The following is a 25668-nucleotide window of genomic DNA, read 5'->3' as shown; positions in this document are numbered from 1 at the left end:
AAAGCCATATGATCTTACCACTAGGTGCAGAAAAAGCATTTGACAAAATTGAACATTTTATGATTAAAAACTCTCAACACATTAGGTATACCAGGAACATCCCTCAACACAATGAAGGCCATATATGACAAGGCCACAGCTAATAGCATACTCAATGGTAAAAAGTTGAAGACTTTCCCTCTAAGATCAGGAACAATAAGGAACGCCCACTCTCATGGCTTCTATTCAACACAGTACTGAAATTCCTAACCAGAGCAGTTAGGCAAGAAAAAGAAATAAAAGACATCCAAATTGGTAAGGAAGAAGTCAAATTATCTGTTGGCAGATACGTGATCTTTATGTATAATACAAACCCTAAAGACTCCACACACACACACACACACACACACACAAAATAACTAGAACTAATAAACCAATTTAGTTTAGTAAAGTTGCAAGATACTACATTAACATACAAAAGTCACTATCAAGCATATCTATACCCTAACAATAAACTACCCAGAAAACAAATCAAGAAAACAATTCCACTTATAATAACAAAAAATTAAAATACTTTGGAACAAATTTTGTCAAGGAGGTGAAAGATTTTTATATGAAAAACTATAAAATGTTGATGAAAGAAATTGAAATCACAAATAAATGGAATATATTCACTGCTCATGAACTGGAAGAATATTGCAATTCATGCAATATTCATGAGTGTGTATACTATCTAAAGCAATCTACAGATTCAATGCAATCCTGATCAAAATTCCAACGGCATTTTTCAGAGAAACTGAAAAAACAATCCTGAAATTTATATAGAACCACAAAATACAATCAGTAACCAAAGCAATCTTGGAACAAAAGAGCAAAGCTGGAGGTATCACATGGCTTGATCTCAAAATCTACTATAAAGCTATAATAATGAAAACAGCATTGTACTCTTATAAAAATAGACATATAGACCAATGGAACAGAAAAGAAAGCCCAGAAATAAATCCACACATTTATGACCAACTGATCTTTGACAGAGTTACCAAGATCACACAGTGAGAAAGGATAGTCTCTTCAATAAATGATTTTGGAAAAACTGGATATTCACATGTGGAAAAATTAAATGGACCCTTATCTCCCATGATATATGAAAATCAACTCAAAATGGATTATAGACGTGAAACAGCTAAACTACTCAAAGAAAGTATAGGGAAAAAAAGCTTCCTGACATTGGTCTGGGCAAAGATTTTTTGGCTGTGATGCCAAAAGCACAGACAACAAAAGCAAAACTAGACAAATGGGAGTACAACAACCTAAAAAACATTTGCACTGCCAAGGAAACAATCAACAGAATAAAGACAGAACCTACAGAATGGGAGAAAATATTTGCAACCATAAATCTGATAAAGGGCTAAGATGCAAAATACATAAAGAGCTCAACTCAAGAGCAAGAAAACCAATAACCCAATTTAAAAATAGGCAAAGAACCTGAACAGACACTTCCCAAGATAAGACATACAGGCCAACAAGTTCATAAAAACGTGCTCAACATTACTAATCCTCAAGGAAATGCAAATTGAAACCACAATGAGGTATATCCTCATATCTATAAAAATGGCTTTATCAAAAAGTCAAAAGATAAGTTTTGGTAAAGATATGGACAAAAGGGAACCCTTGTACACTGTTGGTGGAAATAGAAATTAATTTAGCCATTGTGGAAAACAGCATGAAATTTCCTTAAAAAATTAAAAATAAACTACTATAGGATCCAACAATTCCACTTCTAGGTATTTATCCAAAGCAAAGGAGATCAGTATGTCAAAGAGATATTTGAACTTTCATGTTCACTGCAGCATTATTTACAATATTCAAGATATGGGACTTGTGTCTATCAACAGATGAATGGATAAATAATATGTGGCGTGTATCTATAATGGAAGCAAGCCACTTGGTTCTGGGGACATGTTTCATCCCCTTCCTCACCCTCCTCACTTCTGTGAACTAGAAGTTAATGCTCATTGTTAATCCCAGACAAACAAGTATTATTAAAAGCTTGACCCTAGCCCTAACTGAACTTTGAGTCTTAAAGGGTTGAGAGGAAAAGTGCACCAAAATCATTTATTCAGTAATACAAATGTGCTGCCCTTTTTATGTGGCAGCGACGCAGATCCACAGGTGGTAGAAAAGGTAGGTACTTCCTTATTTTCATTTTAGCTGAGGCAGTAATTTCCACACTCTTTTGAATACTAACTCAGGCATGGGAATGTGTCGGGGAGGGTGCATGGAGATTATGACAGAAACCAAAGTGAGCTGATCCTCTGCTCTCCTACTCCCTGGTTTCCCATCCCCACATCAAAACCTGTATCCTCAAAAGTATCCAAGAGATACCATGTTCGGAGCCTAACTTTGTCAACCTGTATCTGTTCTTAGGGTTATTTACATTTGAAACATTATCTCTAATGTAGACTAAAAATAATGCAGAGAAAAGGTTATAAATACAGATAGGTAGATGAGACAGACATGATACATGGTAGATTAATACCTTGCTAGATGATGAAAGATGATAGATGGATTGATAAGAGTTTTCATTGTTTGAAGGTGCCCCATGGAATTCCACAATGTAGGTATCTACTCTTGAGTAGCTGTGAACATATTAGGATACAAATATGAAAACTAATCTTTACATCTTCTTTCTATGTGGCCCAACAGGATAGGAGAGAAAATTTATGTACACAAGGTATGGTTGGGTTAAGAAACTTCAAATTATATCACTATAACTGTTGCCTTAAGTAACCTGCCACATTAAGTAACTTGCCTGGTAGTAATTGCTACTAGGACATGAAGGTAAAATTAGGTATTAATGTGTTAGAAATTGAGAGAAAAATTATAACTCAAAAATTATTTTTTACCAATCCATTAAATAACAATGAGTCATAATTTCTGGTTATATTTTTTAATGAAAGAAGAAAAAAGCAAATTTTGAAAAAGGCTGTTTGTCCTAGGAAGAACGGTCATATCATTTCTTGGTTGTGAGGACCAATGACTAGGGTTGAGAATTATAACTGTCATTGAGATGTTATTTGCCTGAAAACTAAGGTCTGTTAGTTGAAAACTTTGTCAATTTCATGAAAGAATTGCCCTCAACTGTAGGATAGCATGGGTGGATGAATCAGGAAATCTTAGTCACCAACTTGTGTCAAAACCCACAAAACAAAGCAACTAAACAAAACTAGTAAGAAATTGTTAAAAAAAAAAAAAAAAAGAGAGACTAAACAAATTCAGTAACTCCCCTCTGTAATGCCTCCACCCCCAAATTCTCTTATATCAAAACATTGGGCTGTATCATCAATTATTTACTCTAGGTTTGACCCCAGTGATTCAGGTGCTCAGATGTGTCTACTCCCTCCATAAGTTCTCTGTTTTCAATTCCATCAGGACGTCTGTTGTGGTGTCCCTCTGAGAGACGATGACATCAAATATGCAGTGGCCAGGAGTGACAAGTGATGAATACTCATATCCAGCATCCTGGGATGTTCATCCTGAATTAGATGGGTAGAGGCAGGAAGAACAACCTGCCTCTCTAGCAAAAGAACTGCAGGCTACTTTTTGAAACATCAGTGGATATATTAACCTCCCCAGAATTATAATCTGCACAGTGAAATCACTGAACATGTTCGAGAAAAGCAACAAGAAGTAAAAGAGACCAATATCTAGATATATTTTATGGAAACTTTCAATTTTCTGGAATAAATTTCTTTAAAGTCAAGTACCAGACAAGGGGAAAAAGAAGCTAATTTTAAAGAAATAAGGTTGATCCCAGATTTCTTTTCCAGAGTGGAAAAGTTTACAATTTGAAAATATTTTATATTTGTAGTAAACATAGATAGGAAAATTTGTACTGAGTTATGTGCCAAAAGTGTTTTTGAAAAGTAAGGCCATGCAATATTTTGAGAGGCAGTGAGAGAGATACTCAATATTGTTTGGCGAAGGGCGTGAGTGAATAGAATTGTTTTGGAAAATGATTTAGTTATACGTCTTAAAAAATTTGTATTTTTTGACGATAATGATGCAACTTAAAGAATGTATATTCTGAGAGTAGAACCAGATATGAAATGAAGATTTGGGAATAAAAGCAGTTTCTTTCATCAGTATTGGTTAGAGGAATAAGAGTACAATAACATACATTACCAACAATAAATGGATGTGATAAATTAACTATAGTACCCTTTCATAGGAGCACTATTAACATGTTATTAAAAATGTTTCAAAATAATGTTTCATAAAATTATGAAAACACCTATAAAATATTACTGAAAATGCATAATATAAAATATATATGCCTAACAGAATTCTAAATTTTCAAAAATTGACATGGAATATGTATATAAATAATCTGATATGGTTCTTTTTTTTAAAACATGAAAAAATCTTCTAAGGAACTTAACTAATATCTTTTTATGATGTTAGAAGTTTTATCTTTTTGTAATAGGATCGAAGGTAATTTTTTCATAGTGTGTTATATATTAAAATTTTTCTAACTTAAACCTGTAATATTATATGCTAAAAATTGTATATTTTTAAGTAATAGAAAATGTTCATCAGTTAAATTCAAAACCTAGTTTCTTTGTTCTGGGAAGTGAGGCATCAAAAGGCTTTTAAATAGAGCCATAAATGTCAAATTATTGATACAAAGAATAAGTCTGCTGGAAATTCAAAAGAGAGAGAGCTAGTTGCTCAGGGAAGATGAAATATCTGGTGAAACATAGTTGAAGTCAGATTCAGAAGGCCTTGAATGCCAGACTAAGAAAGATAGACTTTATTCTGATGCAAAGAGATTTTTGTAGCTCCAATTAATAAATATCCTTTGTTCTCCGTTAAAGCTGGTACATTGAAAATGTATATGCGTATGTATATTCATATCTGAACGTATGTACACCAAATGCATTCACCCCTAGGCAGGAAACAATGTGTCTATAAAGAAGAAACAGGAAGAATGATTAAGGCATTCATTAATTAGGGTACATTTACATTTCCAGAGTCAGCTAAAATCATCCATTTTTTAAACGGAAATCTCCTCAGTTTATTACAGCCATTATTATTCAGCAGTAAGAGATAACTAGTTTGAATTTCACAAGCAGAGAAAATTGTATTGTCTGTTGCTTCTCTCAGGGGTCACTATTACTCAACTTTTGAGTAAAATTACAGCTCTTAGGCAAGAAAATTATTTATTGAGTACCTACTACATGCAGAATCGTTGGATAAATTCCATATAAATCCCATTTACTTCTCACAGCAACTTCATGTGATTGATATTTATAATCCAAATTTTATCGGAAGAAAATCTGCTAGAGTTTAAGTAAGATAAGCAACTGGCCAATGTGAACCTACTTTTAAACCCAGAATTATTTTACTCTCCACATTCTGTATAAGCCAATAGATGAAAACATCACATTAGAGCACACCCATTAGCTCATGCATTTTCTAACATTATTGCTAAAGTATATATCTTTTGAGAATGTATGTATAGATATGCAATATGTAAATATGTGTCTATGCAGGTATAGTATGCATTTACACATATCATATACTGATGAGTTTATGTGTAATATAAATATAGAAACATTCATTATAATAAATTTACACATATAGGAACTTATTGCATTTATTGTGCTATGCTTTTCATATGCAGGTATTGTTATAGATACGTATATATAAATAGATAGTCAATAAAATATGAATGTAAATTATATGTAAATGCATATGCATATAAAATTTATACATAAAATTATATATGAAAAATATTTAAACATAGTAATTTTATACATATACACACATAAAAAATTATGTTCCCACTTTCTTTACCTAGAAAAAAAAACTGCTGTGCAATTGGAAAGCTTATTTCATAGTTGAGGAAATATTACCCTCACAATGAGTAGAGGGTAATGAGTTCTAACTCCACCTCCAGGATTGCAGCCCCCAAAAAGAGTTGATGCCTCTCTCTACTGTTTAGAGGTCGTGCACCCCTAAGAATGATCTAAGAATCTTCGGATGTCAGTATGAAGGACCTCCTTTCCTCATTCTTCCATCCCTTGTGTCTTTCTCCTCCAACATCCACCTCCCCTAACACGCACACAATAGTCCACAGGTGGAGGAGGGGTGACAGGAACCCTTCAGCCCTGACTCTAATCCTATTCTACATATGCAAAAGATCAACTCTAAATCTGGTCCCTGCAGTGAAAGGACAATCGCCTACTATTTAAATTCATTCAGCTCTTTATTCAACAAAACGATGTAGCATTTTCATCAGTGGACCAACTGAACAATCAACCCTACAAAAAATAAAGCGTCGGCTGGAGCAGAAAAGAGGCCTTCATGGGAGTTTACAGTTCCACATAATGGCTAGGGAGGCTGAGCTGTCACTGCTTTTCTTCATCCCAGTACCCCATGCATAGCACCAGCTCTAGCGTGAAGGGAGATTTAAAAGCAACTAAGTACATATAAACATTTCTCATTCATTATCTGGGGTTTCTGCTACTGGGTGACATATCATTAGTCCTAGTGTAAGGCAAGCTTTAAAAACGTAATTACTTAATCATGCAGTTAGCTTCCCATCAATCCTAGCAGCATTTGTTCTTAACTAGCTTTTAAGAACAAAATTAGGAGTAATTTGTAAACAAAAGTAATTGAAGAAAGGCAGATATTGCCAAGGTGTTGACAGCATTAACAGACATTATTGTTTCCCTTAATACCACCACAGCACTGCAGTTAACAATAGGTAGCTGGCAAAAAGCGGAGCTGGGGAATTAGTAGGAGGCCACCTGAGGAAGTGTAGCAGTAGGCAAAGCGGTCCTTCCATTGGCCCTATAGACATCCGTCTCTAAGAGGTAGGTTGACTCTCTGCTCCTAAACTGATTTGCATTTTATGCAACTTACAAATGTGACTATTTGTAGGTTGGTATAATTTAACACTTTTAACATGACCATGAAAATTCTCTCATCTAATTTGTTATGCCTTCTTATTAGAACCCACAAATTTTTCCCAGGATGGTGTCATCATATTTACAAGAGCCACAGATGTGCAACTTCCATCTGGCAAGAAACACTGAGGTAGGTAGGTAGAGACAAAAGAGCTTTGCCTGCCCTTATATCTCGTTACTTGTTACAGGTTCAGTGAACGTATAATGACCATCACTTCTGGACCAGATATTTTCCTAGTCACTTGATAAATGGAAGTGAGCAAGAAATGGACTTGGTTTTCATGGAGCTCCTGATTTTGTAGAGAGAGAAAAATGGAAACAAAACATGATCAAAAGACTTAAACCAAGTGTGTAATTGCCTCAATATTTATTTTATAACTGCCTGCTGACTAGGGGCTTTACAGGGTCTTTAGCAGAAATCATGAAGAAATGAAAGACTTAGAGTACAAACAAGAATATGTCAGGTCCAGGAATGAGAATATCACTATTCTCACTTTATAGAGGAAGTAACTGAATCTGAAATGAACAAAATAACTTAAGAAAAATCACATCCATAAAGAAGAGCAAAGTTGAGATTCAGACTCAAGTATTATTATCACTGTTCTGTTATGATAATGAGTCCAAATATCTTTCCAGAATCCAGTAGAACTCAACAGGAGTGCTGAACCTGGAACCAGAACACTCAAGTTTGATTCTGCCTCTGAAGTCTTCTACTATGACTTTAAGCAAGTCATGAAAACTCAATGAGTTTCAGCGGCCCCATCTGTAAAAATTAGTATCTTGGTACATTTAGCACTATCTGTTGACGTAAGAATCTAATAATGTATAGGAATGCTATCAATTTTTGCACATTGATTTTGTATCCTGAGACTTTGCTGAAGTTGCTTATCAACTTAAGAAGCGTTTGGACTGAGACGATGGGGTTTTGTAGATATAGGATCATGCCATCTGCAAAGAAGATAGTTTGATTTCCTCTCTTCCTATTTGAATACGATTTCTTTCTTTCTCTTGCCGGATTGCCCTGGCCAGAATTCCAATACTATGTTGAATAGGGGTGGTGAGACAGGGCCACCTTGTCTTGTTCCAGTTTTCAAGAGGAATGCTTCCAGCTTTTGCTCATTCAGTATGCTATTGGCTGTGGGTTGGTCATATATGGCTCTTATTATCTTGAGGTATGTTCCTTTAATATATAGTCTATTGAGAGTTTTTAAATAAAGAGATGATGAATTTTACCAAAGGCCTTTTCTGCATCTATTGAGATAATCATGTGGTCTTTAGTTCTGTGTATGTGATGAATCACATTTATTGATTTGCATATGTTGAACCAGCCTTGCATTTCGGGGATGAAGCCTACTTGATCATGGTGGATAAGTTTTTTGATGTGCTGCTTGATTTAGTTTGCCAGTATTTTGTTGAGGAGTTTTGCTCTGGGTATAGACACAAAGGAATATAAATATTTCTATTATAAAGACGTGTGTGTGTGTTCACTGCAGCACTATTCACAATATCAAATACATGGAGTCAATCTAAATGCCCATCAGTGATAGACTAGATAAAGAAAATGTGGTATATATACACCATGGAATACTATTTGGTAATAAAAAGGAATGAGATCATGTCCTTTGCAGGGACATGGATGGAGCTGGAGGCCATTATCCTTAGCAAACTAATGCAGGAACAGAAAACCAAATACGTGTTCTCACTTACAAGTTGGAGCTAAATGATGAGAAGACATGAACACATGGGGGAAAACAACACACACTGAGCCCTGTCAGAGGGCAGGAATGGGAGGAGGAGGGGGAGAATCAGGAAGAAAAGCTGATGGATACTGGGCTTAATGCCTGGTTAATGGGATGATCTGTGCAGCAGACTACCATGGCATATGTTTACCTGTGTAACAAACCTGCACATACTGCACATGTGCCCCTGAACTTAAAATAAAAATTGGAAATTAAAAAAAAAATCTAATGAAGTAATAAAATTAAAAGTGCTTTGTAATTTTATGGCCAGAAGTAAGGTACTAATGCTGTACAATTCTATTTATATGAAGTTCAAGAACAGGCAAAATAACCTGTGGTAATAGAAACTAAAATATGGTTGCCTCCAAATGATTAAGAATTGACTGGAAAGGGGCATAAAGAACTTTCTAGGCTAATGGAAATGCTATATATTAAATGTCAATACGCACCAAGTTGAGCACTTAAAATCTGTGCACTTTATTTTATGTAAATGATGCCTTAAAATTGCACTAAAAATAAGATATGATTATTTCTATTATTCAGAAACTGAATATAAGTCTTCATATCCATTCATACTATCTTAGAAGTGAGTTGAGGTCCAGTGTCCAAAATGAATGCTCCAAGGGAATCACTTCATGCACCACTAGACCTCTGCAGAGAGGGTACAGATCCTTACACGTATCCTTTAATTTACTTCAAGATAGATATCACCTTTTCTTTACATCTTTAAAAACCAAAGCATAAAGAATCATCCTGAATTTCAATGTTGCTGAATCTAGCATACAGACAAAAATATGAAAACTCACTGCTTTCTATCTTTTCAATGGAGAAAAAATTGTTAAAACTTAAATTTACCAATCAGAGAATAATAATAATATTACCTTTGGTTTGGGTTAAGATGTAAGAGATAACTTTTGATTCATTGACTTGTAGGACAACATAAATTGTTACTAAAGAAAGTATCATGTATTTTCCCATCATTTTGTGTTACCTTATTTTATTTTTCTAATGACTATAGAAATTTTTACTCTCTATAGAGTTTTATGACTCTAACATGAGCAGCAGTAGACAAACATATTTTTCCTGAGTGCCCAGGGCATTTGGCCTTCAGAATTATTGGGTCAAGTCTTCATAGTCAAAGGCAGATCAATCAACAAGTTTCCATTGAGCGTCTACTGTAAGCCCAGAACAGCAGAGTTAAAAGGGTTGAGATAATTATCCAGGCCCCAAAGTGACTTTTATTGGTTTCCACAGATCATTTAGGCAGAAGGAGGCTTTTCTCTTTTAATTATCTGTAAAACTAAATCACTATATTACCAGATTGGCCTACTTCTTAAAAATATTAAATAAAAATTACTTGCAATAAATGTAAATACTTTGGTTGGGAAATTCTTTTTACAAACACTCAGAACTTAAAAAAACATTCATGAATTTAGGGTTGTCTGTTTACTCCCCTGCTTGTTTTTTTGCTGTGCAGCAGCTTTTTAGTTTAATTAGGTCTCATCTATTTATCTTTGTTTTGTTGCATTTGCTTTTGGGTTCTTGGTCATAAAGTCTTTGCCAAAGTCAACATCTACAAGGGTTTTTCCGCTGTTATCTTCTAGAGTCTTTATGGTTTCAGGTCTTAGATTTAAGTCCTTGAGCCATCTTGAGTTGATTTTTTAATAAGGTGAGAGATGAGGATCCAATTTCATTCTTCTACATGTGGCTTGCCAATTATCCCAGCATCTTTTGTTAAATAAAGTGTCCTTTCCTCACCTTGTGTTTTTGTTTGCTTTCTCAAAGATCAGTTGACTGTAAGTATTTGGCTTTATTTCTGGGTTCTCTATTCTTTTCCATTGGTCTATGTGCCTTTTGTTATGCCAGTACCATAGTTTTGGTAACTATGGCCTTATAGTTTAGTTTGAAGTCAGGTAATGTGATGCCTCCAGATTTGTTCTTTCTGCTTAGACTTGCTTTGAATACGAGGGCTCTTTTTTGGTCCATATGAATTTTAGGATTGCTTTTTCTTAGTCTGTGAAGAATGATAGTGGTAGTTTGGTAAGAATTGCACAGAATTTGTGGATTGCTTTTGGCAGCACGGTCATTTTCACAATATTGATCCTACCTATCCATAAGCATGAGATGTGTTTCTATTTGTGTTGTCTATAATTTCTCTCAATAGTGTTTTATAGTTTTCCTGGTAGAGGTCTTTCACATCCTTGATTAGGTGTATTCCTAAGTTTGTTTTTTTTTTTTCAGCTATTGTGAAAGGGGTTGAGTTCTTGCATTGATTCTCAGCTTGGTCACTGTTGGAGTATACCAGAGCTACCGATTTGTGTACATTAATTTTGTATCCCAAAACTTTGCTGAATTCATTTATCAGTTCTAGGAGCTTTTTGGGTGAATCTTTAGGTTTTTCTAGGTATACGATCATAGCATCAGCAAAAAGCGACCATTTGATTTTCTCTTTACTGATTTGGATGTCCTTTATTTCTTTCTTCCCCTTGTCTGATTGCTCTGACTAGAACTCCCAGTACTATGATGAATAGAAGTAGTGAACGTGTGCATCCTTGTCTGTTTAATAATGTTGGCTTGTGTGTATGTCATAGATGGCTGTTATTACCTTAAGGTATGTCCCTTGTGTGCTGATTTTGCCTAGGGTTTTAATCATAAAGGGATGCTTGATTTCGTCAAATGCTTTTTCTGCATCTATTGAGATGATCATATGATTTTTTATTTTAATTCTGTTTATGTGGTGTATCGCATTTATTGACTTATAAATTGACTTCCTTTTGGAGTTGATTTCTAATTCTATTTTACTGTGGTCTGAGAGAGTATTTGATACAATTTTGATTTTCTTAATTTACTGATTTTTTTTGTGTGGCCTATCATATGGTCTATCTTGGAGAATGTTCCATGTGCTGATGAATAGAATGTATATTCTGCAGTTGTTGGGTAGAATGTTCTGTAAATATCTGTTAATGTAAATGTGTCTTAAACCATCCCCACATCCTTGGTATGAAATCCACTTGATCATGGTGGATTATCTGTTTGATATGCTGTTGGATTCAATTCCGTAGTATTTTGTTCAAGATTTTTGCATCTATGTTCATCAGGGAGATTGGTCTGTAGTTTTCTCTTTTTGTTATGTCCATCCCTAGTTTTGATATTAGAGTGATAATGGCTTCAAAGAATAATTTAGGGAGGATTGCCCCTTTCTCTTTCTTTTGAAATAGTGTCAATAGGATTAGTACCAATTCACTGAATGTCTGATAGCATTCAGCTGTGAATCCGTCTGGTCCTGGACTTTTTTTGTTGTTATTGGCAATTTTTAAATTACCATTTCAATCTCGTTGTTTGTTATTGGTCTGTTCAGAGTTTCTATATCTTCCTGGTTTAATTTAGGAGGGTTGTATATTTTCAGGAATTTATTCATCTCCTCTAGGTTTTCTAGCTTATACACATACAGGTATTCACATAATATCTCCTGTTTCATTTCTAATTGAGCTTATTTGCATCTTCTCTCTTCTTTTCTCGGTTCATCTTGCTAATGATCTATCAATTTTATTTATCTTTACAAAGAACCGCCTTTTTGTTTCATTTATCTTTTGTATTTTTTTGTTTCAATTTCATTTAGTTCTGCTCTGATCTTTGTCATTTTTTTCTTCTGCTGGGTTTAAGTTTGGTTTGTTCCTGTTTCTCCAGTTCTGTGAGGTGTGACCTTAGATTATTTGTGCTCTTTCAGACTTTTTGATGTAGGCATTTAAGTCTATGAACTTTCCTCTTAGCACTGCTTTTGCTGTATCCCAGCGGTTTTGATAGGTTGTATCACTATTATCATTTAGTTTAAAGAATGTTTAAATTTCCATCTTGATTTCATTGTTGACCCAACAATCATTCAGGAGCAAGTTATTTAATTTCTATGTATTTGCATGATTTTGAAGGTTCCTTTTGGAGTTGATTTATAATTCTATTTTACTGTGTTCTGAGAGAGTATTTGATATAATTTTGATTTTCTTAAATTTACTGAGATTTGTTTTGAGGCCTATTATATGGTCTATCTTGGAGAATGTTCCATGTGCTGATAATAGAATGTATATTCTGCAGTTGTTGGGTAGAATATTCTGTAAATATCTGTTAAGTCCATTTGTTGTAGGGTACAGTTTAAGTCCATTGTTTCTTTGTTAACTTTGTGTCTTGATGACCTGTCTAGTACTGTCAGTGGAGTATTAAAGTCCCCCACTATTATTGTGTTGCCATTTATCTCATTTCCTAGGTCTAGTAGTAATTTTTTTTATAAATTTAACAGCTCCAGTGTTAGGTGCATATATATTTAGAATTGTGATATTATATTTTCCTGCTGGACTAGTCTTTTTTATTATTATATAATGTCCCTCTCTGTCTTTCTTAACTGCTGTTGCTTTAAAGTTTGTTTTGTCTGATATAAGAATAGTTAATCCTGCTTGCTTTTGGTGTCTATTTACATGGAATATCTTTTTCCACCCTTTAAGTTTATATGAATTCTTATGTGTTAGGTAAGTCTCTTGAAGACAGCAGAAACTTGGTTGGTGAATTTTTATTCATTTTACCTTTCTGTGTCTTTTAAGTGGAGCATAATCTTTGTCACTCTAGGGACACCTGGTTAAGTATTCAGGTTTCTCAGGTGGTGGGCAGGGCCATGGAGTTCCCAAAAGATTAAGACCTTTGTCTTTGACTACCAGGGTGGGTAGAAAGAGACCACCAGGTGGAGGGGCAGGGATAGCCATGTCTGAGCTCAGCCTCTTTTTGGGCAGGGCTTGCTGTGGCTGCTATGGGGCATAGGAGTGTGGTTCCCAGTCCAAAGGAGTTATATTCCTAGGGGTATTATGGCTGCCTCTGCTGTATCATACAGGTCTCCAGCAAAAGCCAGCAGTCGTGGGCCTCACTCTGCTCCCACACAGCTCACAGTCCTAAAGGCCTGTCTCACTACCACTGTGCTCCCCTAGCAACATCAGGTATATTTCCAGGCAGCTGGTGACCAGGGCTGAGAACTTGCCCCAGACCACGAGCCTCCCCATTGAGAAACCAAGCAGACTCACAGTTTTTGGCATCTCAGGGAGCCTGCAGTGGTGATCCAGTTCCTTCAAAGGATCTGTGGATTCTTTCGGCTTTCCTAGTAATGTTTCTGTGGTAGTTCTTGGAGCAAAAGTTCAAGGTGTGAGCCTCCACATGCTACTCTATCTGACTGAGTAGAAGCTGCCAGACAGTCTTGCCTCCCATCTGCCATATTAATATCATCACTTTTATGTAAAGTTCTGTCATTCTACTAAAGTGGCTATGTTCAAGTTTTGAAAATTCAAAACTTATCCAAGGTCAGTCCCATAGCAAGTATAGGTAGCTCTGGGATTCCTTTTAAAGCAGTCCATTTCCACAGCCCCGTCCCTTCATACCTATGCCTCAATCCTAATTTGTCACATGAGAAAATGCGGATACTTTCTACATGTTGGAGTTGTCATAAAGACTTAAGATAATGCATATAAAGCTCCTGCCACATGCTATTCAGTCAATAAAATACTAAGCATTATATTAATATTACTGGGGACCTGATGAACAGAGCATAAAACTATCTTGGTTAGGATGGTGTCTGTGACTGCTGGTCAGACTCTTTCTCCAAACTCGAATATTCATCTATTTGTTTAGTTAAGGCCTAACTTACATGAAATTATGAAGGAAGGAAAATAATTGAGCATTTATTATCTCTGTGTCTGTCAGATATATACTAGCATACTTAATTTTCAATATAGTTCCATGAAGTAATCACATTTAATAATTAAGGAAATTTAGATTCAGAGAGGTAAAGTGATATGCACATGGAAACACAGCAAATAATATGAGTAGGTCTCTGGAGTCCAATAAGTTCATATATAACTCCCTTACCAGACTGGATGCTCCTGGAGGATAGAACGTATACATTCAAATTGTCTGTGTATTTCTAGAATTTATCGCTACATGGCACAGATAATATATATGTGCACATCCTACATGTATCTTCAATAAATTTTAGTTAAATCGATTAAAAAAGTAATAAAGTTCAATTCTCTTTCTAAAATATCCTGAAACCTAACTGAGCTTCAAGACAAAATCCCAGTATTATAAGTATGACATACAATGCAGAACTCTAGAAAACACACAGAGGTATCTGCATCAGGATTAAGAATGAACGTATGCCATTATTTCTGTCCAGAGAATAAATTGGTCAGAGAGCAATAGGACCAGTTTCAAAGGTTTATCCTTCAACATAAAAGCAAATATTTGCTTGTAAGCTTCCAGGGCCTTAGTATATTTGGGAGATTCCCTTAAATCAATCAATCAATTAATCTACTAATGTTTATTGTGCTGAGCTAGAAATTATGGGGCATAATACTAAGTTTTGCATTTGTGTGAGGTCTACATTCATAAATGACTTTTAAATATACTCTTTTTAATTCTCCATACTTCTTGAGTTTTGAATTATTCTCCTTATTTTACAGAAGAGTATTCTGAGGTTCAAAAGCTGTTCCACTTTCACTGGGTTACACAGTTGGATAGAATCAGGGCCTGAACTTGAACTCATTTTTCAGTTCCTAACTTATATTAGTCTTCATCACAGCTAAGAGAACAGGCTGAAGATGCATGAACTGAAATCTAAGAGTCTGTGACCTGGTTATGATGATATCACAAAGCTTGAGAAACAGACTACATGGTAAAGAATAATGAATGGATTAGTAAAGGAGGCAGACTGGAGGCAGCAGACATCAAGAGGTGAATACACTCTACCAGAAAGGATGTGCTTAGGCCGCGCTATTTGACAGAACTTGGGAATTGGAAAACTGATGAATCCAAAATCTTGTTTTCTTTTCACCATATCCATGTCAACATCTGTTATTTTTTGACACTTCTACACTGTTGGTGGGAATGTAAACTAGTACAACCACTGTGGAAAACAGTGTGGAGATGTTGTAAAGGACTAAAAGTAGATCTACCATTTAATCTAGCAATCCCACTCCTGGGTTTCTTCTCAGAGGAAAATAAGTCACTATACGAAAAAGATACTTGTACACGCATGTTTATAGCAGCACAATTCACAATTGCAAAAATATGGAATTAGCCCAAATGTCCATCAACCAAGTGGACAGAGAAAATGTATATACACACTATGGAATACTACTCAGCCATAAAAAGGAAGAAAATAATGGCATTTGCAGCATCCTGGATGGAACTGGAAACCACTATTCTAAGTGAAGTAACTCATGAATGGAAAACCAAACATCATATGTTCTCCCCCGTAAGTGGGAGCTAAACAATGAGGATGTGAAGGCATAGGAATGATACAATGAACCTTGGGGACTCAGGGTAAAGGGTGGGAGGGGGATGAGAGATAAAAGACTACATATTGGGTACAGTGTACACTGCTTGGGTGATGGGTGCACCAAAATCTCAGAAATCACCACTAAAGAACTTACTCATATATATAATCAAACACCACCTGTTCCTCCAAAAACCTATTGAAATGAATAAATCATTAAAAAGAAAGGAAAGGAAGAAAATACTTTAAAAAAAACAGAATATTATTTTCTGTGTGTCTTAGATAATTATTAATATGCTAGTATTAAATATTAATGTGCTAGTGCTAGTATTAATAACACTAATAAAAAGCAAACACTTATATGGTGCTTTGCTGTTATAGAACACAATAATTTTCTTTAGTCAAAGATAAAAGATGGTTTCAGCAAAAATAATGAACTTTGATTTGAATGGACTGAGTTTAAGTCAATGTTAGAACATCCAAGTAAAAATGGTCAGTTGAGTCTTGACTTTAGGTTAGAAGCCAGAGCTTCTGATTTATAGCTACAACTCTTTGATCTTTTCTGAGGACAGAAACAATTTTTTAAAAATTGATCTTATTTTTTATAGTCATTGTTTATCCTGGGCTTGTAACCATTTGCCTGGCACATATTGTGACTAAATAAATATGTGTAAATTATTTGAATGAATACATAATTGACTTAATAATTATGTCTGTTAACTTCCAATAACAACAAAGGTAGTTGAAGCCAAGATAGGTGATTCCAAACACTTAACGGAAATAATATACAATCCACTGTGGTTTGCCCATTCTCTTCTCGTTCTGTTTTCATGGGAAACTGTATATTCAGGCAAACTACTTGCTGCCAGTCAGATCTTCTGATCCTCTTTGGGGAGATGAGAAAAGGAAAAAGAAGTGCTAATACTCTTCAGTGCAGCTGAGGACAATGTAGACAAAATACAATTCTCTCATGTGGAATGTTTTTGGTTTTGTTTGTTGTTTTTGTGTTTGTTTCTAGAAAAATATCTGTAAGACCCTTCCATGTATTCAGGACTCCCAGATGCCTTGCAACTTGCAGATTCTCCTAATCTCAGAGGATGGCTCTTGTTTAAAAACTGCACAATGTAAATGGTATCTGGTATTTAATGAAAAGTACTGAAATTGTTATATGGTGCCACAGATTCACTGCTGAACATGTCATGAGGCAACATTTTATAGGCATTGTAAAATCTTTTTACCACACACAGCTGCATTACCCCAAATTACTCAAATCTGCAGGGCATCTGAAACTGACTCTGTAACAGTAATAGGCTTTGCTGCTTAAAAAGTGATTATGACTAATGTACAAAAACAATTATCACTAAACATAATTGCCAAGAATTAAGATTTTATATATATATATATATATATATATATATATTCATTCTCACTGAAATTGAGAAATCACCAGGAAAAACTAAGTGATTTTCAAAATGTCTGGAATTATGAAGCAGAACTAGGAAAAAAAATCTTTTTTTTTTTTTTTTTTTTTTTTTTTTTTTTTAGGCTGGAGTGCAGTGGCGCAATCTCGGCTCACTGCAAGCTCCGCCTCCCGGGTTCACGCCATTCTCCTGCCTCAGCCTCTCTGAGTAGCTGGGACTACAGGCGCCCGCCACCACGCCCGGCTAATTTTTTTTTTTGTATTTTTAGTAGAGACGGGGTTTCACTGTGGTCTCGATCTCCTGACCTCGTGATCCACCCGCCTCGGCCTCCCAAAGTGCTGGGATTACAAGCGTGAGCCACCGCGCCCGGCCGAAAAAAAAAATCTTTTAATCAGTCAGTTTATACAAGGAAGATTTTACTGGCAGTATCTTTTACAAACTCCAAAACTTTATTGCTTTAATACACATTTTAGGTTAATTAGAGAAATTCTGGAAACATTAATGAGTAAAATTGCCCATATAGGGCTGGCCCTACAGCAAGAGGGGACAACTCAAGGTGTCAAGAAGAGACTAAAAATGGAATCCAATGGACTTGGTCTCCAGTTGTGGTTCAGCCCTGGGCAACTCCTTTATCTCTCTGGGTCTTACCTTCTTCTTCCATGCAAAGTGACAACAACAACAACAAAAACATAAAACAAACAAACAAACAAAACTTTGAGCTAAGCATTATTAGGGCCTCTTCCTACCCGAACTTGCTATAGTTTGATCTTAGGTGACCTAAGGTAGAAAAAGTTTGCTGTTCACCTTTGTCCTCCACCTTCTGAGAGAAAGCATGAAAGAAAACAGTGAAAGAGTTGGCACTGTGCTTTTCCTTTAAAGGGTTTTAGATGAAAGAAAGTGATTTGAATCATTTAAAACAGAATAAACAGTCTGATAAAAACAACATGGTGGGAAAGTACAGAGGTAGTTCCAAAGGGGCTGTAAAGGTACACTGAGAACTGATATTAGAAAAATTAAAGTTAATAATAATTTTTATTTTTTCCTATAAATATTGCAAAGAGTTTTAGGTGATCAAGAAAGTCAACATTCTCCTCCCCTACCTGGCCTCACAATTATATGTTCACATTTTATATGTTCTAACAATGGAATGTGAGTGGAAGTGCTATGTGCCACTATGGTGTCATGTCCATAGAACCCTCAGCCTGACACTTTTCCATGCTCTTTTCTTTTGGCTAACTGAATGAAAGTCACCCCAAGTGAAAGCCCCAAGTGATGAAAGAATACCACATCAGCTTGAGAGCTAAATCTAAATGAATTTGTGGAGCACTGTCATCTTGCCAACCCAAACCACTCAGCACATCAGGCAAACAAGACAGAAACTCACAGTTTGAACACTGCAAATTAATAGAATAGTTGATGACATATGAACTGTCAGCATAGACAACTATCATCATTCACCACCTAGAGAGACATTGCTGTGGTGTGGTGGTGTCAGAAAGCAGAGTCCATTGGAGCAGGATAAAAAAAGTGGTTTACCATGAAAAGCAATGAGGATAGCCTATATTTATCCATCTAAGCAAGTTGAACATGTGTTCTGGGACTAAGGCCTGTGAGTTCAGGCTCTGGGATCAAAAGAACTGAACTTGCTTCCTGGACCCAGCCTTATAAGACATGTGACCTTGCACAGAAATGCTTGATACAAATTGTGTCATTTAATCCTCATAGTGACCCTATAAGGTGAATATTTTTGTTTATTCTATTTTAGAGACAAGAAAACTAAGGCTTAAAGAACCCCTACATATTGTCTAAACTCAAACATGGTAAATGGTATAACTGTAATTTAAACCCAGGTCTATCTGACCCAAAAGCATGGAGTATGTGCTTTGTTAGGAATGAAGTTGCTCAGTTACTTGGAACAACTAACAGCCACCTTCAAGTTCAGGCATGTGCTAAAAGGTCAAAGCTAAAAGCTCAGAAGACCGAATTGTTCTGAAATTGCATTGGGCTGTGCTGCTATCTGGGAACATTGACGGGAAGGAATGATAGTCAGAGGCCTCTGAACACAAAGCATCATTGGCACTTTGATCATTAGGCCCATCACTGCCTCACATTACATGAGGTGAAACTAATGTCCCTTGCCACAAAGAAATCCAGAAATAGTTATGAGTCCAAAAGAACAAGTCATTCCTAACTGACATCTCTGCTCTAGAAGCCAATTGCAAGTAAGTTACTGTTGCGTTTTATTGCATTTTACTAATTTCTTGCTTCAATGTAGAAATTGAAAGTCTCTCCGAAGCCCTCATAGGCTGTAACTAGGTGGTCCTAATGGGCTCTGGTTGGATAACTCAAGTAGGCCTTTTTTTGTGTGTGGCTTCCACTGCCCTTGTAATTCTGGCCAAGGTGAAAGTCACGTGATTTTGTTAAAGGACTTATCGAATCACACATAATTGAATATCTACTGTGGACTAGGCAGTTTTATAGGAAATTGGAATCCTGGGAAACATAAGACATGGCTCCTGTATTTAAAGAATACTTCACCTAGTGGAGAAGGCACACAAGTAAAAGACTATTTGGTAAATGTTTAGAGCTTGGGGCAAGAGGCAGGCTACATCAATTGGAGTCCTAACTCTTTTAGTTACTACTTGTGTGTAGACTTGGGCAAGTTACCTCACCTCTCAATGCATCAGTTCACTCATCTGTAAAATGGAAAAATGCCTCATAGGATTGTTAAAACAATTAAATGAGCTAATATATTTGAGGTTAGCTAGTGTTAACTTTTTATGATAGCCTGATGAGCATTTGAAAAGAGAGAAATTAAACACATGAGAACAGTTGGCTTTGTCACTTTAGGTTTCCCATTGGAGGTGATAATGGAATTGAGCATTAAAGACTGAGTAGGCATTAACAGGGAACTCAAAGTTATAAAATCCTTTTAGGTGGGAGGTGGCATGTACATGGACACTGCAAAAGAGCTCACTACAATATTAGGGAACCTCCAAGAAGTCACATATGGCTGGACAGCAGTGTATCTGAGGCAGGTAAAATAGTTGAAGCTGGAAAGAAAGGCAGGAGCCTGTCACAAGGAGCCCATCAGTGAGGATCAGAGTTCAGGCTCATCCCTGGAGTCAGGTAAGGCCTGACTCCAGGAATGACAGCCTTTAAGCATGGCAGTGATAGATGGGTGCCAGTAGATTGATATTGCATCAACAGCCCTGATGCCGTCTGAGGCAGTGGTATTTTATGAAGATGGGCATAAATGTGTGTTGACTCAAAAGTACTGTCTTTCATCTGCCCTGTTAGTATGTGCAGGTACTAAAAACCAGAAATATTTATATGACACCTGAGAAAAGTGAAGCCCTCTGTGTTCTGTTACCCACCTCAGATTTCACCCTTTCTCCTAGCCTCATATAAACTAAGAACTGAAAGGATCTTTCATCCATGCTGCCCCGAGGGTACCATAAGGGCAGAGTGCTGAATTCAGTGCAATGGAGTTGAGAAGAAAGTAAAAGATCAGGTCTTTGTCCTGGTGGTGTTGTATTCTAAGTGGATGAGAGAAAAAAAAAAGTCATACAGAAGTACATAATAACATATGTGAAAACTAGTTCCTAAGCACATAAGCTTCTCATCCACAGTAATGTGCCTTCAAAGTACAGTTGGCTGGCACCAGTATCAGACTTACATGGAATCCTTGTTTAACATGCACATGGCTGAGCCCCACTAAGCCCTGATGAATGAGAATCTGCATTTTTAATAAGTATTTCAGCCAATCTACAGCACATTAACGTTAAAAAACAACCTATCTACATCATCCCTTATTTTAAATAAGCATGCACAGTTTATGTACATCAATGGTCAACAAATTAAGAAGTATTATTTATCTATTTGGAAAAATTCTACTCCCTCAACTTTAGGGAGGGATGATTCCTATACTTTTATGCCTCATCCCTTTCGTATTATTCTGTTCTCATGCTGCTAATAAAGACTGAGTAATTTATAAAGGAAAGAGGTTTAATTGACTCACAGTTCAGCATGATTTTAGAGGCCTCAGGAAACTTATAATCATGGTGGAAGGGGATGCAAACATCCTTCTTCACATGGTGACAGAATGGAGAAGTGCAAAAGGGGAAAAGCCCCTTATAAAACCATCAGATCTCTTGAGAACTCACTCACTATCACGAGAACAGCATGGAGGTAACCACCTCCATGATTCAATTACCTCCAACTGGATCCCCCCACCATGACATGTGGGGATTATGAGAACTACAATTCAAGATGAGATTTGCGTGGGGACACAGCCAAACCATATCACCTTTCATAGGGCATTTAAACCTTTCAACATTATGAACCAAGGTTAACTGTGACAGATAAGAGAATCATACAAGTAATTGGTTTAAATGGTAAGAAATTTCAGTATTTCCCAGCATAGTAACCATGTTTGAAAGAAGATCACACTTCTACAAAATGACTTCCATTGAGGAATAGCCTTTTCATTGTGAAGTATCTATAGCTGCCAGTACTAAATCCATGGGATATAAAGAGGGAAACAGGAATAAGATATAATCTCTGCCCTAAGGGGGCCATAGACATTTTTTACATTTCCTTATTTTTTAGTCAGAAGAAGAGGATAGGGAAAAGATACGTACATAATATCAGATGAGCCCACTACTAGAGATAGTGCTACTGAGACTCTGGAAGCTGAGTGGTAGAAAACCTCAAAATATTAAAATTAGGGAAGGTCTCATAAAGGAGGTTACTCCTGAGCAGATGCTGACAGAAAATAGGATGCTCTTCCCTAAGGCATCAAATGGAGGAAAGGAATTGCAGGCTGGGACTCTCATGCAGCAAGGCAGAGCAGCATGCCGTGGAGGAAACATTAGTCCCTGCCTTTCCTGTGAGGGCTCTCACACACAGCCTTCTTCATAAAACCTAGGTGATCTGACCAAATAGTCTTACATATGTCAGACTTGCACCATTTATATGTGCATAGGTATACTTTGCCTTCAAACATCAAAAAATTAAAATTAACCTAAAGAATTTCATTTAAAATCAATTAGCATTTTCATTTACTTTGCCTGATAAAGAAAAAGCCTACATTTTCTTTACAGAAAGACATTTCAAGACATCCTGTACAAATTACTAAAAGGAAAAATAACACAATATTGTAATTAGGTTAACTATATTTCCTCAGTCCTCCCTCTGGCCACCTCCTTCCCAAATAGATCACTTTAGAAAAACTAGCAGTTATTCAAAACAAAATATGTTGGTGTATCTTGCAGCCAAATAATATGAATTGACAGGGCACAATAATATGAACCAACCTTGAACTGATAAATTTGCCCAGTAAAAAATGTAGCTTGAGCAGCTCTGTTGATCATTTGAAATGTTAATGGTAATATGCTTGTTTACTATTGAGATATTTATGACTAATGGTGTGATGTTATTTAAATTCACAACATTCATTAATTTCAGCTGTTTTTCATCATTAGGAAAAATAATTCAACAGAAACTTCAATATTTTTTAAGAGCAACATATGAAGCAACACCAGAGTGCCACCGATCACAGAATGCCCCTTCCTCAGACTCAGTTCTGTCAAAACCAAGCCCTCCAAAAAAGACTTCCTCTGGGTAACTTCTGGGTTGCATTCAGATTTTTAAAGACTTAGAAAGAACTCTTCTAATTCCTCAAGTTAACTTGGTATCAGAACATGATTAGTCCTATTGTGGTTATGATTAGCAATATATAAAGGCCACATTTATGCCCCATGTAAAGGAGGTCAGATGACGAAAGTGATTTTTTCCCTTGGGTTCATGGGTGACTCAAAACTATTGTAATGCTCACATTTTATAACAGGAAATAGAAAGTTAATTGATAGCTATTTAGAGCCATCAAAATCCTTTTTTAATAGACCCAGTAAGGCAATAAAGAATTACTTTGTGTAAGATTAGGAAGACCATAGAAAATAATTTATTATGACTGATTTCCATATGTGTTGCTGAGCCAACAGACGACTGGCGCTAATTGTTGACTTAAACTCAGTCACTGTAACTCCAAGTCAAAATGTTCCCTGTGGTTTGAGATTGGCTTCAGCCTTTTACCTCCAAGAATGGAAGGACATGAAGGTTCCACAGGATATCTGCTCTATTTTTTCCTTTTTTTTTTTTTTCTAAAAAGATCTTAATGTTGTGTGAGATCAGGGGTTTTATTTTTCTCTGTTCTACATAATCCTGTCTTTATCCATGCTTATGTATGTGGAAAGAGCTACATTTATAGCCATCCTTATCTAAAGCTCACTGACTTGATTCAGAATAAGGTTAAAGAACACAGTTCTTGTTACCAGTTACTTAAGCAGTAAGTAATATACAGATACTAATTATAAACTATTGCCAATCTAATATGTGATAGCAAATGACATAATCAGACTTCGGTTGCCTTGGTATGTTAAAAAGAAGAGATCTCACTCTGTGATGATCAATTAATCAATGAACTGTCCTGTGTTTTACAGTCATGATTATCTAATCTGGATAAAATATACACATTTGCAGAATCACGGTGACCTAAAAATGCAGTCACCAACTGCCTGCCGATAAAGATGAACATCATTTGGTTGGTTAACAATAACAATAAAATACTTCAATGAAGATGCCTGAAACTGCAAGAAGAAAGAGGTGAGGAGGCATTAGCAGAACGCCCTGTAGAAGAGAATTCATGATCAGGTGTTCTTCATGGCTCTTACGAGAGATCATTGAGCTCAGCTCTGGGACATCTGGAACTGGATGGCTGACTTATTCCTGAATTTAAGCCAGGAGTATGTGAAAAAACAACCTGCTTCTAGTTCACAAGAAAACCTCTGAAATTTAGGAAAAACCAAGGAGAAAAAAAAACAGAGAGTGAGGGATAAGTGATGTCTGGAGTGCCAAATTTGGCATCAGGAGAATGGTTGGAATAGATGGTGAACTCTTAGCAAAAGAGACCATTCTGGGCTTGCTGAGCTCCGGCGCCCGCGGAGCTCGCGCCAGGTTCCCGGCAAAGGACGGGGCGTGTTACCAGGGAGCAGCTGCTCCATTGCACCTCGAGGCCCCAATCGGGCTGGGCCGGCGGCCTCACTCCCTTCACCTTTCCTCTTCTGGCCAGCCCGGCGGCGGGCAAGTGACTGCGGCCACGCCTGAAAGGCAACTCTTCTGATTCAAGATGACCAACGAAGAACCTCTTCCCAAGAAGGTTCGACTGAGTGAAACAGACTTCAAAGTAATGGCAAGAGATGAGTTAATCCTAAGATGGAAACAATATGAAGCATATGTACAAGCTTTGGAGGGCAAGTACACAGATCTTAAACTCTAATGATGTAACTGGCCTAAGAGAGTCTGAAGAAAAACTAAAGCAACAACAGCAGGAGTCTGCACGCAGGGAAAACATCCTTGTAATGCGACTAGCAACCAAGGAACAAGAGATGCAAGAGTGTACTACTCAAATCCAGTACCTCAAGCAAGTCCAGCAGCCGAGCATTGCCCAACTGAGATCAACAATGGTAGACCCAGCGATCAACTTGTTTTTCCTAAAAATGAAAGGTGAACTGGAACAGACTAAAGACAAACTGGAACAAGCCCAAAATGAACTGAGTGCCTGGAAGTTTACGGCTGATAGGTAAACAAATCATACTCCCCAGTTAAGACTTCCCTGACAGTCCCACTACGAGACATCCGTGGTGGAACAGCCAGGTACTCGTTTCCACACCAAGACTCAGACTTTTTGAGCCAAAAAAAAAAAAAAAAAAAGCCACATTCTTACACTGTCCAGCTTGTAATGGTTAATGTAAAACTTACCAGATGAACCTTGGGTTTCAGCTTTTTTCTTTTCCCCTTCCCCTTGCTTCAGAGGCCTGATGGCGTCGGACTATTCCAAAAAAGTGGCCCCCTCCGAAAAGTTCCCCTTCTAGAACATGTAGACACTTGAGAAATGTTTCCGTTTGAAGAAAATAGAGGGAGAAACAGAAGTCTTAAGTCTGTGGGACACTGTCTTTAGACAGTTTGAAGGAATGAAAACGTAGAGATTTTAAATCATGAAGTGAACATGTAAAATTCCAGTAAAATGTAAAAATGGAATATGCATCGCTCTTAACCTTGAGCATAGTGACTTAGAGACACTGTGTATCAGTTTTGCCAATAAGACTGTGGACTTCATGATTGTCGTTGAACTTCTGGGTCAAAACTCAAATGAGGTGGATTTTGCTTTTACAGGGTTTGTTTGCTGA

General features: G+C 36.5%; 1 pseudogene; it reads left to right on the top strand.

Moving 5' to 3' along the window:
- Positions 1 to 24560: 24560 nt before the first annotated feature.
- Positions 24561 to 25076, top strand: LOC116460039 (pre-mRNA-splicing regulator WTAP-like; annotated as a pseudogene).
- The last annotated feature ends 592 nt before the right edge of the window (positions 25077 to 25668 follow it).

This window comes from Hylobates moloch, unplaced genomic scaffold (assembly GCF_009828535.3).
Source record: "Hylobates moloch isolate HMO894 unplaced genomic scaffold, HMol_V3 SCAFFOLD_20, whole genome shotgun sequence".
Classification (NCBI taxonomy): Eukaryota; Metazoa; Chordata; class Mammalia; order Primates; family Hylobatidae; genus Hylobates; species Hylobates moloch.
The sequence above is the reverse complement of the archived record's forward strand: the minus strand, read 5'-3'. Positions and strand labels throughout refer to the sequence as shown.